At 36.5% G+C, this 16,212-nt stretch overlaps 1 protein-coding gene across 2 annotated transcripts in view; it reads left to right on the top strand.

Moving 5' to 3' along the window:
• Grid2 (glutamate ionotropic receptor delta type subunit 2) overlaps positions 1–16,212 on the top strand; it is a 1,534,794-nt gene that overhangs the window by 252,709 nt on the left and 1,265,873 nt on the right. The window lies entirely within an intron of this gene.

Raw genomic sequence — 16,212 nt, 5'->3', positions numbered from 1 at the left:
ATAGAATAATCTGTGGTAGCTTCTAATATGTAATGTCATTTTCTTCATCAAATATTCATTCATATATACTAGATTTACTTCTCACCACTAATTAAGTAGCGCACAGAACAAAGACAACCCTTAACTCCGCAAATTGCAAAAGAACTAGGAGGCAGGCAATAAAAGCTACTATATAGATCCTTAGATAGTGGTATGTGTCTTATGTATAAATGAGTCTGGGAAGTAAAATAGGTAACTGACAAAGACTGGATTTTTAAATGGTGAGACCCCTGTGGCAATATCTGATTCAGCTAAGTAAGAGAGGAATCTGTAGAAGGAAGGAAAAGAGCTTCAAAAGCAATAGGCAGCATTAAGTCCAGGTATCACTGAGGGATAACAGTAACAGCTGAGTGCAGGTAATGGGTGTGAATGGCAAAGAGACAGAGAACTGCAGCACACACACACCAGGCTCTCATGCTTAAAGAAAATGGAACAGAGGAGCTGTCTGTGTTTAGAGGAATGTTGAATGTTTGTGGAGTATTTCTGAATTGCCACAGTGGCTGGCCCTGACACAGTGATTTTCTGCAGCAAATTTTGTTCCCCCAACTTGGTGGCGAATGTTGTTAGTTGTTCAGATATATCCTATTCTCTATTCTTTGGAAAATTTTGGATACTTGATTTGGTTGAGAAAATTAGGAACCTTTACTAATATTTAACCTCATAAGAACTATGAAGTATGAAATAATTATGAATGCAATCTTAATAGTAAATATTTCTTATTGGAAAGCATTGTGGCTACATAATTCCTATCCTCTTACAAAGTATATGATCTAATGCTATAATAAATAACAAACCACAAGATAAAAAGCATGATGCATTTGACACAAGTGATTGATTAATTGAAACAAGATGTATAGGTTAGTCTTCATGTGTGTTCCGAACAACTGGAACAGAGGACTGTCCCAAAAGCTGTTTCCTGTACATGGGATATAATCTTCTAGGTGGGCTGCCTTGTCTGGCCTCAATGGGAAAACATGTACCTAGCTTCACAGACACTTAATGTGCCAGGGTGGGGGAATACACAGGGGACCACCACCTGCTCAGAGAAAAAGGGGAGGGTGAATGGGGGAAGGATTGTGGAAGGAGGTAACCAGGACAGGGACAGTTGTGGATGTAAATTGAATAAGTAAATAACAACAATAATAATAATAATATTTTTTAAATTACTTTTTCTTAAAAAGTACAAAATAAAGATAAAATAAAATAAAACTATACCAAATACATAGATTCATAAAGTCATCACTCAGTTTCAGAGTTATGGGTTAGAAGCTACATTTAACAACCAACACTTCTGTTTCTTCATGTTTCAAATCTTAGATGAGTAACTCACTGATCACAGCTTTTTTGAGAATGATTTGGAAACTGGGCATCCACCTATGACTATAAGGGAACTTTGCTAGAATAGCCTTTCAGGATGATGAGCTGGATTTCAAATATGTGATGGAAAAACAGCTGAGGGGGATTATCAGGACCCACTTTCAGAGCCTATCTTAGTGGATACTATGTTCAGAGCTAGCCACATGCCAGGTTGCTTCCTCACCCACTCTCCCACCCAGTTCCTTCTTTCTATTCTCCTCTGATGACTATTTTGTTTCCTTTTCTGAGTGAGATTCATAATCCTCCTCCCTTGGAACCTTGTTATCACTCAGTTTATTTGGGTCCTTGGATTGTAACATGATTTATCCTGTACTTTATAGTTAATATGCACTTAGAAGTAAGTACATACCACAAAAGTCTTTCTGGATTTATGTTACCTCACTTAGGATGATATTTTCTATTTCCATCCATTTGCCTTCAAATTTCATGATGTCTTTGTTTCTAATAGTTGAATAGTATTCCATTTTGTAGATGTACCATATTTTCTTTATCCATTATTCAGTTGAGTGTTATGTAGGTTATTTTCAGTTCCTGGCTATTATGAATAAAGCTGCTATGAACATATTTGGTCAAGTGTCCTTGGGGTTTAGTGGGGCATCTTTTGGGTCTATGCCCAAGAGTGGTTTAGCTGGGACTTGGGGCACTTCTTGAAGGTTTATCAGTTACGTTAAGCATCCCCTGAAGTCATTCTCAATTGTTTTTCATCACAGTTTCTGTCTTCATGGAGTTATTGGATGCACTTTTCCATAGATAACAATAGGATGTATATAGACCATGTACAAATTCTTTCTGTTTTTAACACCTGTGAACTTGAGAGGATAAAGTTCCTCCTTTGTTTTAATTTGTTTGCAATGCCTCCTTTCTACAGAAGGATTTCTATAGTAGATTCCCAGACCCTCATTCCTAATGATTTAATTGAGTGTGTTTAGGAAGATCAGTTTAATATTTCATATCTGCATCAATGATTGAGCTGTATAATTGGGTGTCAGAATTCCGGTTCTGCCACTTCAATTCAGCAACCACATAATGAATTCCTCCTCTATGCCAAGTCCCTAATATACAGTTGTGAACAACAACAACCTGTCCATCATGTTCCGCCATGCCATGCAAGGTTGATAGATCATTGATAGAGGTGAAAATAATCTTAACAACTGGCTCATTCTTGGAAATATCCTGAAATGCCCCCATTCTCATTCAGTTTTTCATCCATTCCAGACTACATTCTGGTTTCCTTACTGTGCTTAAAGATAGTTTCATAAAAACAATTGTCCAAATCTATATTACTACATCTGTACTCATATGACTCGTCATCTGGGAAGCATTTCTCATAATGCATAGTTCCTGTATTGCTCCTTGTGCTGTTTAAAACCACCAGTGACCTGGCACCAGTGACCTGGCCTTGTAATCCTTATTGTATGTTTCACTTCTGGTCATGACCAAGTTATCTCTGTGGCCCATCCCTCCTCTCCTTACCCTGTTCAGGCTTCCTTACTTGATGTCAATTATTTTCTAATATGATCGGTTGATAAATTTAACTGTTTTGACTCTTATCTGTAGAATAAATATGAAAAGTGTTATTATCTCTGAATTTAAAGCTTTTTGCAAAAAGCCTTACATAGAAAGCTATGTATACTAAATATAGAGTATTTTGTAATGTAATACTAAATTATTTTAAAGTAGAATATCTTACATGTTTAATGTACTTGTTAATGAATATAATTGTCATTCAAATCTTGAATAAGGAAAGAAAATTGGTCCATTTAGTAATCAATCACAGCTAATAATGCCCCACATTGATTCCATCTGAGAACTCTGTCAAGAAAATGGCTTCTAGGCTACAGTTAAAATAGAATCTCTGTTGTTCTAAGGCTTAGGAAATACTGTTCAGGCTACACATTCACAAAGCCTGTGTGCTGCTTCCTAGTGGAGTACCTTTACTTAGGTACATTATTGAACGCTCACCTCAGTGTTCACTCTCACAATCCCTGTATGAGGCCCCTTAATGTAATTTTATTCCATATATTTAACAATGAATGTGAAATAGGAAATGGTGGATTCTATATGGCACCCTTCTAAGTATGCTCATGAAACAAAAGGGAAGAAAGCTAGAATTGGTTTTGAAGAAATCAGAACATAAGGTTTGCGACTTACCAAGCAGGTACATTTATCCACTTGAATGGTCCACATGATGCCTTCACTTTCATTAGAAATAAAAACATATTTCCTAGAGACTTTAGAATGCTTAATTTCAAGCAACTTCCCTAAGAGAATTCATAAAGATAAAATTATTTTCCATTTAAACAGAAGACAGGCTTAAGTATTAGCCTGAGATTAGACATGTAGACTACATTATTTTTGTGTACAATGTACCTTACTCTACTGAGAGGGCAGAATTCCCTCTATTATTTTTATTATTCATGTCTTTCTTTGACAAATGATTTTACATTTAGTGCTAACTTCAAATGGTCACATTTTAGTGGAAGTTTAAGTTGGTATTAAAAAATACAGTAAATTTCTACAGAAAGAAAAATATTAAATCTGTTTCATTTCTAAAAGAATCTATACCTTCTTCCTATGTCCATACTTTTACTTAGGTACATGACTGCCCACTCTCCTGAGTGTCCCCTCCTCTCACCTTCTCTGTTATGCAAGAGAAGAGTGAATTTCTGCATAGTGTTTTCATGCCACTTTTTAGACAAGTTCTTCATTGCTCTTGGCTGTTAAGTTCGCACTGAGGGGATGTTGCTTCAGATGGACATGAGACAGAGATGAAGGACACAGTATGGAAACTGGCTAATGGACATAAGACAGAAATGAAGGGCACAACACAGGAAGTGAAGAATAGAATTATTCAATGATTCAGGAAGAAAGTACGGAAAAGTATTAAGAGTATTATACACCACGAGTCTTATTTGTCAATTTTCTCATTATGTAGAATGACTGATTGGGCAATCCTGCAGAGAAGCCCATGACGAATTATACCTATGGAAGGTTTTGAATAATGTGATTTAATTAATATAACAGAATAATGCAATATAATATATAATTATAATATAATGAACGTGTTGTGTAATTATTCCATCTACCAAATTATTTTTAAAGTTCATTATTTTGAAATGCATAATATGTTAAACTTTATATAAAATTACATTAGAGTGTTTTATAATTTTTGCATCAAAATGTTATTATAGTTAGTATGAGCACAGTGTGTTATCTTATAATTTCTGCTTGTGTGTAAGCCTGCTCATGTGCCATACACAGTTTTTAGAACATTGAGTCAGAAGCTAAAGCTGTACATTTGTCAGCAATTCATTTTCTTACCCTATGAGCAGAATGGTGAATGCACCATTTATCCCCAATGGATTATCACTAAAACTACTTGAAATATCTCTTGTGACATGCTTTAGATAGTGCGTAGTACTCATGAGTGTTAACTGCCATGGATGCTATTATTTGATTCATAGCAAACTGTCTGAAAAGATAGCTATGAGTTTTCAGACATCAGAATGAAAATTTTACCAAGAATCTAATGTTCTCAAAAAAAAAATTACTTTTTGGGTGTGACCATTCTAGATCATTTGTGAATGGTTAGAAGTGGTGAAATGATAAAAATTTGCCTTTTGAAAAAGGAGGTCCAGTGACAGGCCCAAATTGGGTTTCAGCTCAGAGAGGCCCCCAAGGCTTGACACTATTACTGAGGCTATGGTATGCTCACAAAAAGGGATCTATCATGACTGCCTTCCAAAAGACCCAACAAGCAGCTGAAAGAGTCAAACACAGATATTTACACCCAACCAATGGATAGAAGCTTCTGACCCCTGTATTAGAATTAGGGAAAAGCTGGAAGAAGCTGAGGAGGAGGGCGACCTTGTAGAAGGACCAGCATTTTCAATTAACCTGGACCCCTAAGATCTCCCATACACTGAATCGCCAACTAGGCAGCATACACGAGCTGATAAGAGGCCGCCAACACATATACACCAGAGTACTGCTAGATCTTAGTTCAGCCATAGAAAAATGCACCTAACCCTCAAGAGACTGGAGGCCCCAGGGAATAGGGAGGTCTGGTCAGGAAGGGAGGGGGGACTTCCTCTTGGAGATGGAGAGAGGAGGAGGTATGGGATGTGAAACAGTCAGAGGGTAGGACAGGAGGGGTATAAAATCTGGACTTAAAAAGATTTAAAAATAATAAAACATAAAACAACAAATTCTAATAACCAAAAAATTGCCTCTTGATGTCATTAAAAATAGTTCTGAAGATGCTATTTAATCCTACTTACTTTAGAAATTAATCTTTACATATGTATTGCATGTTTTGTGTGGTAAGAAAAATATATGTATCTTAATTTGTTTTATAATAGCATATGGTAATGACTGAAAACATGAATACAAATTATACTATACTGAAAAAACAGGTTATAGTTAGGAGAGTCTGTGTATGTGACTATAGGTATGCTGTAATAATTAGTAAATAATTAGTAGGCCATGAATTTGAAAAAGAATAATGAGAGCTATATGGGAGGTCTAGGGGGAGGAAAATAAAGGGATGCATTGTAATTACAGTCTTTCATTCTCCTACATTAAAGTTCAAGGGCTCTTAGGCAAAGGAATAAACTGTGTGACATTAGTGTAACATTCCTGTGTCATTAAGGCTTGTCCTCCTTAGTTCAATCAATTTATCAATAAGTAATCATATACATTAATCATCAGAGAATTACCAACTATATGTGTTATATGAAAAGTTATATGTCTTACACCAAAAATATGATTCAAGTAAAATATTTAAGTCATGACGATTTTCCTGTTTTAAAGAAAGATGGGAAGAATGCAGGTGAACGTCTGGGAGAAAAGAGAACAAATCAGGAACCAAACCACACACAGCCCTTGTGCAAAAGTGGCAGAAAGGAAAATCACTCTTGCTCTAGAGATACTAAATGATCCACAGGATGTGATTCACCAGTTGGGCTCATTTTGATTTCTTTTTTTTTTAATCATCTAAAAAAAAAATGTGTTTTGGAAGAATAAGGTTATTAGAACACTGAGTGAAAAGTATTTATGTTCAAGACTTTTTTTTTTATTTATATGCATGTACCTGTTGGTGGGACTGAATGCAATGCATGTGATCTTGCCCAAAGAGGAGTCAGAGAACTTGGATTCTATGTTTTACATGTTTGTGAGCTGTTTGGCACCAAGTGCTGGACCCAAAACTCAGTTTCTCTGTAAGAGCAACATGTGCTATCAACTGTTGCACAATCTCTCCAACTAGAAAGCATTGAGATTGCTGAGTCAAAAACCAAACCAAACCAAACCAAACCAAACCAAACCAAACCAAACCAAACCAAACCAAATAAAACCAAACCAAACCAAACCAAACATTAGCTCTTTTGTTTTCAACAAACATCTGATAAATTTTGAACATATTTTGAACACATTTGAAATAAACGTATTTTGAACATCTGATCCAAATATATTTTTCAGAAGAAAACGTTTTAAGCACAAATGTATTATGAAAGAGAAATACTATTTGCATTGGTTATTAAATTATTCAATTTTATGTAGTAGTCTCTTTAAATTATGAATAGATTTCTTGGTGTCTTAGTTAGGTTTTAATGCTGTGAACAGACACCATGACCAAGGCAACTCATATAAGGACAACAATTTTTATTTATTTTTTATTTTTTGGTGGATGGAGCAGGCCCCAACACACAAATTTATTTTTTCCATAGTTTATATATCCAAGCAATATCTTTCAAGAAATATTGAAATACAATGTGATTACATTCTATTTTTCTTTTAGAGAATGACTATGAAAAATAGTATTTCCCAATACTTTTACATGATAAAAGCTTTAAGTAATACAGGTAAAGAAAACAAGATATGCTCAAGGAACGATGTACAACCATAACTAAGCAATTTGTTAAAGATTATTAAAGTGTAACCAAGCAAAGTGGTCTTCTCAGCCAGTCTCTCTTACTGTCAAGCAGCAATTTTGTTTACAAAGAAAGGATTAATTATTTTATTAACACTTAAAAAGTAATCTTATAAGAATCCTAAAGAATCACATATCTAAACTTTTATACAGAAACAATCAGTCATATCTATTGTAAATCCTCAGAATGCATATCTACTCATCAGCAATTCTTTTTTTTTTTGGCTTTTTTATTAAATATTTTCTTTATTTACATTTCAAACATTATCCCCTTTCCTCAGTTTCCTTCTGAAAACTCCCTATCCCACACGTCCCTCCCGCTGCTCACCAAACCAACCAACAACTTACTTCCCTGCCCTGGCATTCCCCTACACTGGAGAATGGAGCCTTCACAGAACCAAGGGCCTCTTCTTTCATTGATATCTGACAAGACCATCCTCTGCTACATATGCGACTGGAGCCATGGGTCCCCACTTGCATACAGGTTCAGAGGGTCAGTCCATTATCATCAAGGTGGGAATATTGCAACATCCAGGCAGGCATGGTACAGGAGGAACTGAAAGTTCTACATCTTCATATGAAGGCTGCTAGCAGAATACTGGCTTCCAGGCAGCTATCATGAGACTTTTATAGCCCACACCCACAGTGACACACCTACAAAAGTGCCACAACTTCTAATAGTGCCACTGCCTAGGCCAAGTATATCCAAACCATCACATTCCACTCCCTGGCCCCCATAGGCTTGTTCAAATATATGAGTCTATGGGGGAGATACCTAAATGTAGCATAAGGCAAAATACATTTAGTCCAACTTGAAAGGCCCCAGAGTCTATAGCAGTCTCAACAATGTTAAAAATCTGAAGTGCATGTCTCTTCTGAGATTCATCCAATTACTTAACTGTAACCCCCAAAGTAAGACAGGAAACCAGCTGGGCAAATGCCAAACTCTGCACCTTCATATCTGATTTCAAGGTGGTCTTTAGATATCTAATTCTTTTCTCAACTTTGTTGACTGCAACAAACTTCCTTCTCCTGGGCTGGTTCAGATATGCTATTGCTCTACATCTCAAAAATCTTGGGGTCTCTAAGGCAACGTCAGTGTTACAGCTACTTGTTTCAGTGTCTGGAATCCACACAATCTTCTTGGCTCCTCCAAAGGGCTGGCATCACTTCTACAGCTCTTCCCTCTGTACCACTCTAAGCTCAGGTTGATACACTCCACTGCTGATGCTGTTCTTGGTGATCACGTTCTTGGGGGTCTTCCACTGCAACTAGGCTTCACCAGTAGCCTCTCATAGGCTCTCTTCATGGTGCTGAGCCTCAACTTCTTTGTATGACCCCTTCAGTTCATTAAGTGCACTTTCACCAATGGCCTTCCATGGACTCTCACAGTAATAAACCCCAGTTGTTCTTCATGACACCTTCATGCCTTCAAAACCAGTATAACCTGGGTGACTTTCACACATTACCAAGTACAGCTGCTGCAGGAGGTATAACTTTAGCTATCTCTGGAACACAGATTATTTGTGCTCTCAGAAAACACTTCTCAGACTTCACCTAAGTGAAGCTGGTCTCTTCTTAATAACCACTAATTTCTTAGCTACAGTTAACCAACATCAATTGTCCCAATAAGTCCATCTATTCTAGACTCTAAAGGCAGAGCCATGTGGCCAAAGCTTCCAAGTTCTACTGTTTTCTGGGCTGGAACAATCCCCCCCTGTTCTACTACATTGTCACGAGCTTTCTGTTTTCCAACTCCTTCACTGCCCAAGCTTGGATATCCTGGAACTTGCTCTGTAGACTGATTTGAACTCAGAGATCAGCATACCTGTTTCCTAAATACTGGGATTAAAGGTGTGTACTATCTTACATGGGACTAAGATTTTCATGATCAATATGTTTCAAGAGCTCTATGCAAAGATCCAGGTCAGAATCTTGTCAAGATCTGGATAACAGATGAGTTCACAAATTATGGATTGGAGTTCATTCCAGATAAAGTTGAACACCAGGAATAACTATTACAATAGATGATAAAAATATAGATAAATGATAAACATGATAAATAGATTGACAGATGAGTATGTATACAATTGTTTTTGCATTGAATTTCCCATGTAGTAACATTTTTCATTCTATCTTTGAAGGTATTTGTGAGTTCATGAAAACATTTCCTTCTTCTTACCAACTAAGCATGTTTTCTGTGCTTTCCTAATATATTTATAAGCAAAAGGAGAATATAAATATTGAAGCTAAAAATAAAATATATGATTAACATCTTGCTTAAAAACATGGTTCTTCCAAATAACCCTATTAAAATGGGGTACAGAGCTAAACAAAGAATTTTCAACTGAGGAGTATCAAATGGCCTAGAAGCACCTAAAGAAATGTTCAAAGTCATTAGTCATTAAGGAAATGCAAATCAAAACAACCCTGAAATTCCACCTCACACCAGTCAGAATGGCTAAGATCAAAAAATCAGGTGACAGCGGATGCTGGTGAGGATATGGAGAAAGAGTAATACTCCTCCATTGTTGGTAGGACTGCAAGCTGGTACAACCAATCTGGAAATCAGTCTAGCAGTTCCTCAGAAAATTAGACAAAGTACTTACTACCTGAGGACTCAGCTAAACAACTTCTGGGTATATACTCAAAAGATGCTCCAACATATAAGAAGGACATATGCTCTACTATGTTCATAATAGACTTATTTTTAATAACTGGAAGCTGGAAAGAACTCAGATGTCCTTCATCAGAGGAATGGAAACAGAAAATGTGGTACATTTACACATTGGAGTACTACTCAGCTATTAAAAATAATGACTTCATGACTTTCTTAGGCAAATAGATGGAACTAGAAAATATCATCCTGAATAAGGTAACCCAATTACAAAACAAAACACATTGTATGCACTCACTGATAAGTGGATATTAGACCAAAAGCTCAGAACACCCAAGATACTATTCACAGACCACATGAAGCTCAAGAAGAAGAAAGACCAAAGTGTGGATGCTGTACTTCTTAGAAAGGGGAACAAAATACTCACAGTGAATAGAGAGTAGGATAGATTTGGGAGGAAGAGAGGAGAGAAAGGTGGGAAAAATGGGGAAGGATCAGGTATGAGAGGATATTGGGATGATATATAGAGAGTCAGGAATTTGTGTAGCAATGGGGAATGGGAAACTGGGGATAGCCAACAGCAAGTCATAAATGTCAGGAAAGCAAGAGGCTACCAGAAACATATCAGGGATGAGGTTAGCTGAAATACCCAACAAAGGGGAGAGAGAACCTGTAGAGACCATATTCTGTGATTGGTAAGGCCCCAGGTTCAGGGATAGGGCAACCCACTCATCTCCAAATGTTTAACCCAGAATTGCTCCTGTCTCAAGGAAATAATGGAGGCAAAATGTTGAGAAGAGAGAGAAAGAAAGGCCATCCAGAGACTGCCCCACCTGGGGTTCCATCCCATATATAGACACCAAACCCAGACACTATTATAGATGCCAAGAAGTGCTTGCAAACAGGAGCCTGATATAGCTCTCTCCTGAAAGGCTGTGCTAGAGCCTGACAGATACAGAGGTGGATGCTCTCAACCAACCATTGGACTGAACACAGGGTTCCTAATGGAGGAACTAGAGAAATAACCCAGGAGCTGGAGGGATTTGTAGCCCCATAGGAGGAACAACAATTTGAACCAAGCAGTACCCCCCAGAGCTTCCCGGGATTAAACAACCAACCAAAGAGTACATATGGAAGGACCCATGGTTCCAACTGCATATGTAGCAGAGGATGACCTTGTCAGACATCAATAGGAGGAGATGCCCTTGGTCCTGTGAAGGCTCTATGCCCCACTGTAGGGGAATGCCAGGATGGGGAGGTGGGAATGCGTGGGTGGATGAGCACCCTCATAGAAGCAGGGGGAGGGATCATGGGATAGGGGTTTTCTGGATGGGAAACTGAGAAAGGGGATAACACTTAAAATATAAATAAGTAAAATATCTAATACAAACATTAAAAAAAAACATGGTTCTTAAGTTCCATTTATTTGCCTGCAAAATTTATGATGTCTTTCTGTTTAGTAGCTGAATAATATTCCTTGTGTACATGTACCTATTTTCTTTATTCATTCTTCAGTTGAGGGACATGTAAATTTTTTATAGTTTCTGGCTATTGTAAATAAAGCTACTATGAACATAGTTGAGCAAGTTTTACTGTGTTGTAGTGGAACATCTTTTGGGTACAGGTCCAAGAGTAGTATAGCTGGGTCTTGGTGTAAAACTATTTTCTACCTGATTTGTAGCAAATGTGTAGCTTGCTGTTCATTTGATTCCCCTAACTAGTGGAGTAGGTGCTCTCTCCATCTCTGTTCTCTGCCATGGGATCCCCTTCCACTACCACTTGGACTGCTGAGTGAGCCTCAGTTGGAGAAGATATGCCTAGACTTGCTGGGAATAAATGTACCAGGATGGGGTGCTACCCAAGGTGTTCTGAGGAGAGGGGGTGCAGGCAGTTCTAGGAGGCATTTGTAAGGGTAGAACTGGGAAGAGAGGAGGGAGCTGGGATTTTATCAGGATCTAAAGTGAATAGAAATGAAACTTTTTTTTCCAATTTTTATTAGGTATTTTCTTCCATTTACATTTCAAATGCTATCCCAAAATTTCCCCATACCCTTCCCTCCCTGCCCCGATCTCCTACCCACCCACTCCCACTTCTTGGACCTGGTGTTCCTCTGTACTGGGGCATATAAAGTTTGCAAAACCAAGGGGCCTCTCTTCCCAATGATGGCCGACTAGGCCATCTTCTGCTATATATGCAGCTAGAGACATGAGCTCTGGGGGTACTGGTTAGTTCATATTGTTGTTCCACCTATAGGGTTGCAGACCCCTTTTGCTCCTAAGGTACTTTTTCTAGCTCCTCCATTGTGGCCCCTGTGTTCTATCCAATAGCTGACTGTGAGCATCCACTTCAGTGTTTGCCAGACACCAGCATAGCCTCACAAGAGACAGCTATATCAGGGTGCTTTCAGCAAAATCAATAATAGTTCTTTTATATTCATGATAAGCCATCTTATAAATTCACATTCAAATATATTTGCCACTTTAAAGCTAGCACTGTTATAACTTACACTGAACTCCTGTGTTGACCTGAGGTATCCTGCATATGGTAATGCCTAATTTCCTATAAGAAAAAGCTTAATTAATGTCACTTGATTATCTAAATATGAAATACATTGTTTGGCCATGCAAAAATATCTTGCAAATGCAAGAGTGGAGGCTACTATGGTAATAAAAACAATGATTAGAAAAATATAACTTGATGTATATTAGATTTAACAAGCTGGATAATCAATCATAATTTTTACTTAAAATTATTTGAATTATTGAATATTTAAAATGCTATTTTGTGTGATATGTAATATATGAAAATGTTAATTTGTGTGATATGATATCATGATCCAATCTGGTTTTATTTTAAGCACTTATGCTCATGCACAGACACACACACACATGCATATATATACACACATATGCATGCACACATATATCCATGGTATTTACAGAAGAAATCTTGATTTAAGGCTACTTAAATATCCATCAAGAATGTAAATGTTTTATTTGGTTGCTTATATCCATCAATATCTTATAAATATAACGAACTAAGGTTTTAATGTGATTTGAGATAACTATCAACTACAAATTCACAATTATATCTTATAATCTTTGTTTAAATTTGGTATATTTTATAATTTTCAATTTGTTAAACAAAGAAATCTTACTAACAGTTTTATTTATAATGTGAATTCAGAGTTAATGTCCCGATGTATTGAAGCTAGATGAATATGATATCTTAACTTTAAAAACATATGTATGCCTTCCTCTAGTTTATATCCTATTTTTCCATCTAATAGAAGGTTAAAATACCTACTGCTGATGGTGGAAATATGTCAGAAGTACATATAGATATAATTGATTATGTGTGTGCATATGTGTGTATGTGTGTGTATACATATGTGTGTGTGTGTGCGTGTGCGTGTGTGCGTGTGTGTGTGTGTGTGTGTGTGTGTGTGTGTGTGTGTGTGTGTAATTTTAAGAGATAGTCAATGTTTAATTTGACTACCAACTTAAAACCACCCTCATTCTGAACACTTTCTAATGCAAACACCTGGGGAAAATGTTTCATATTCCGTGTATGTTTTTAACATTTGCATCTGAGAAAAAGAGCTAGGAGATAAATAAATGATATGGGATATTGTTCTAAATGTGTGTGGTAATGTTAGTGCGGACCCCGCTGCAGGATTTGGGAAGTGGATCATATTAGGGACCTTGTGTCTTGATGTTCTTCAAGAAAACCACACATGGGTCTTTCTACCAACATGCATCATGTCTTCTTAGAATGAAAGCTAAGCTTAAGAAGAAGGAAAACAGTAAATAAATTATTAGATTTTGATATGTGTGCTAAGCTTTACTGTTTGCAGGAAATGAACCATTGCTCTTATGTCTTTCTATTCAGTGTTTTTTAGTTCATCACCTAAGGGATAATCTGATATCAGTTCTACAGGGTAGAAGTCATCCACAGCACCTGTTAGAACCCAAGATTTATTTGCAGATTGTCTTTGCAAAGCCCCATTTGGGTCCCATCAAAAGGCAGATACATGTACAAAAATGTGAACAGACACTTAGATCATGTTGTTTAAAGTAAATGACTCACTTCAGCATGAACTTTTAGAAATTGATATCACATTTTTCTAGCACATTGGTAAAGAGTATATCTTTTCAACATGATAGTATTACATTTAGTATAAATATTAGTTATGTATTCAGGAGTATTCTCCCATATTTAAATGAATCATTATTGCAATAATTAAAATCAGGATACACATAATATTGCTCAAATATTTATAAAACTATAAATCTCAAAATATTATTCTATGTTTCAGAAATGATAGCATGGGTCAAAAATAATTGTTTGCTTTATTTGATTACATTAATAAAATGCTAGTATTTACACAATAAATATAGAGTGACATATCTAAAACATGCCATTTATATGTTAATTAATTTATTCACTGTCTCTCACATATGCTCAACAGTGGATAGTTATTCATTGTAGACAGAAAATGAATGACAAATGCTACAGAAGCTAGGACACAGTATTAGTGTAATCCATGTCAGCACAAAAGGTCAGTGATAAAAAAAATTCCAGATCATGTAGGGCACTCTTCAGTGATCTTACTTCAACAGGGAGCCTTCTCAGCTAGAACAGGTAACACTAACCTGTCACACTTACTGGACGTGACAGCATCATGCTTTCTTTATTAGAATATTGACTCACACATTGAATAACATCTTTCATAACTTCATCTTTCATTCACTGGAAGGTGTAGGGACTCAATACCAGTTAAAGAAAAAAAATCACAACTAATGATGTAAAATGTTTACATTTATCTATCTATTTTTGTATATCAAAAAATGTATCGTATATTAAATTCGTGTATGCACATAATCTCTATGAATCTGTATCATATGTAAACACATAATGTGATACTTTTCTTATATATACATAGGGCTTTTCAATTACAAATAAGTTAAAAACAAAGGATAATTGGTATATGTCTAGTTAGCTCTATAGTCATTCATTAGTTATTTTACTTAATCTGAATCAGTGGTTTTTTTTTTTAATTAGTCAAATATTTATAGTGAAGAGACAAACTAGTTTAAAATATATACCGGCTTTCATTAGGAAGGATTAGAATAATAAAATAATTAATATCATTAATAGTAATTAATTAAATGAGGTATGCTCAAAGATAAATTACCTGTAGAATGTCAATAATGTCAAGAACTGCATTATGTTGCTATTCTCCGTAAGTACAATACAGTAGCAACAACCTTTTGAATTTGGAACAAGGACATTGCAGTGAAGGAAAGTGGTCTTGCTCTTGTTGTGACACTTGGCCCATGTCAAATATCTAGTTCTGGATCTTTAGTTTAAAAATACATATAGTTCTTATACTAAAAAAAAAAAAACCCTAGAAACTATCAGAGATATGTATTATGAAAACCTCTGTCTCACAAAACACCTGTATTTCATCATATACTTTAAAAAATACGACTTGATTCGTTTGTTTTTATGTTCATAATGATGTGGTTTTGATGGCAGAACACATTTATAGCTACATCATCTTCCACAGTCATTTCGTGGGCCTGTGAGACACCCTAAGCCTACCCTCATAGCACATAACCATAATAAACTACTATAGCTTGAATCCTTGTGTTCTCTATCTCTGTCTTCACCTCCACTTCCTGCTCCACCCTTCCCAGTGCCTATGTGAAGTCTGCAAAAATCACTGGAGGATTGCACCCTCCACTGCCACTTCCTGCTTCCTCTACTCCCAGTGAGTCTGTGAGGCCTGCAAGTGACTGGGGGTTTCTATCATTCCTCTGCACCACCTGCTTCTCTCTTCTTAGTGACCATGTAAATTCTGCAAGGGTCTGGAGATCTGCACCCTTCACCTTCATTCTCTGCTTCCTTATTCCTTTTCCTGGCAGACAACTCAGCACTCTGTGCTTCTTCATTTGGTCTTCCTTGGAGTCTATATGTAGGTGAAGTCAGGCAGTATGTGTATAATACCTTCCAGATTCATCCATACAGGGAATTTGAATACAAGAAAACAATAACACACTGAGAGTGTAACCAATTTATTCATAACCTATTTCACATTGACCTTAGTACTTCTTTTGCTCATAGATTCATTCATTCTTTTGCTGACTATAAATTTTTGACTTTTGATTCACGGGTGAACACTTTCCTGAGAGGCATTCGGTATACAAATAGCAGAAAATGGGATTTGAAATCAAACAGTATGCAC

The sequence above is a fragment of the Mus caroli genome, unplaced genomic scaffold, assembly GCF_978045245.1.
Source record: "Mus caroli unplaced genomic scaffold, Mus_caroli_1 scaffold_7, whole genome shotgun sequence".
Classification (NCBI taxonomy): domain Eukaryota; kingdom Metazoa; phylum Chordata; class Mammalia; order Rodentia; family Muridae; genus Mus; species Mus caroli.
Note: the sequence above shows the minus strand (reverse complement) of the source record. Positions and strands in the feature narration are given on the sequence as shown.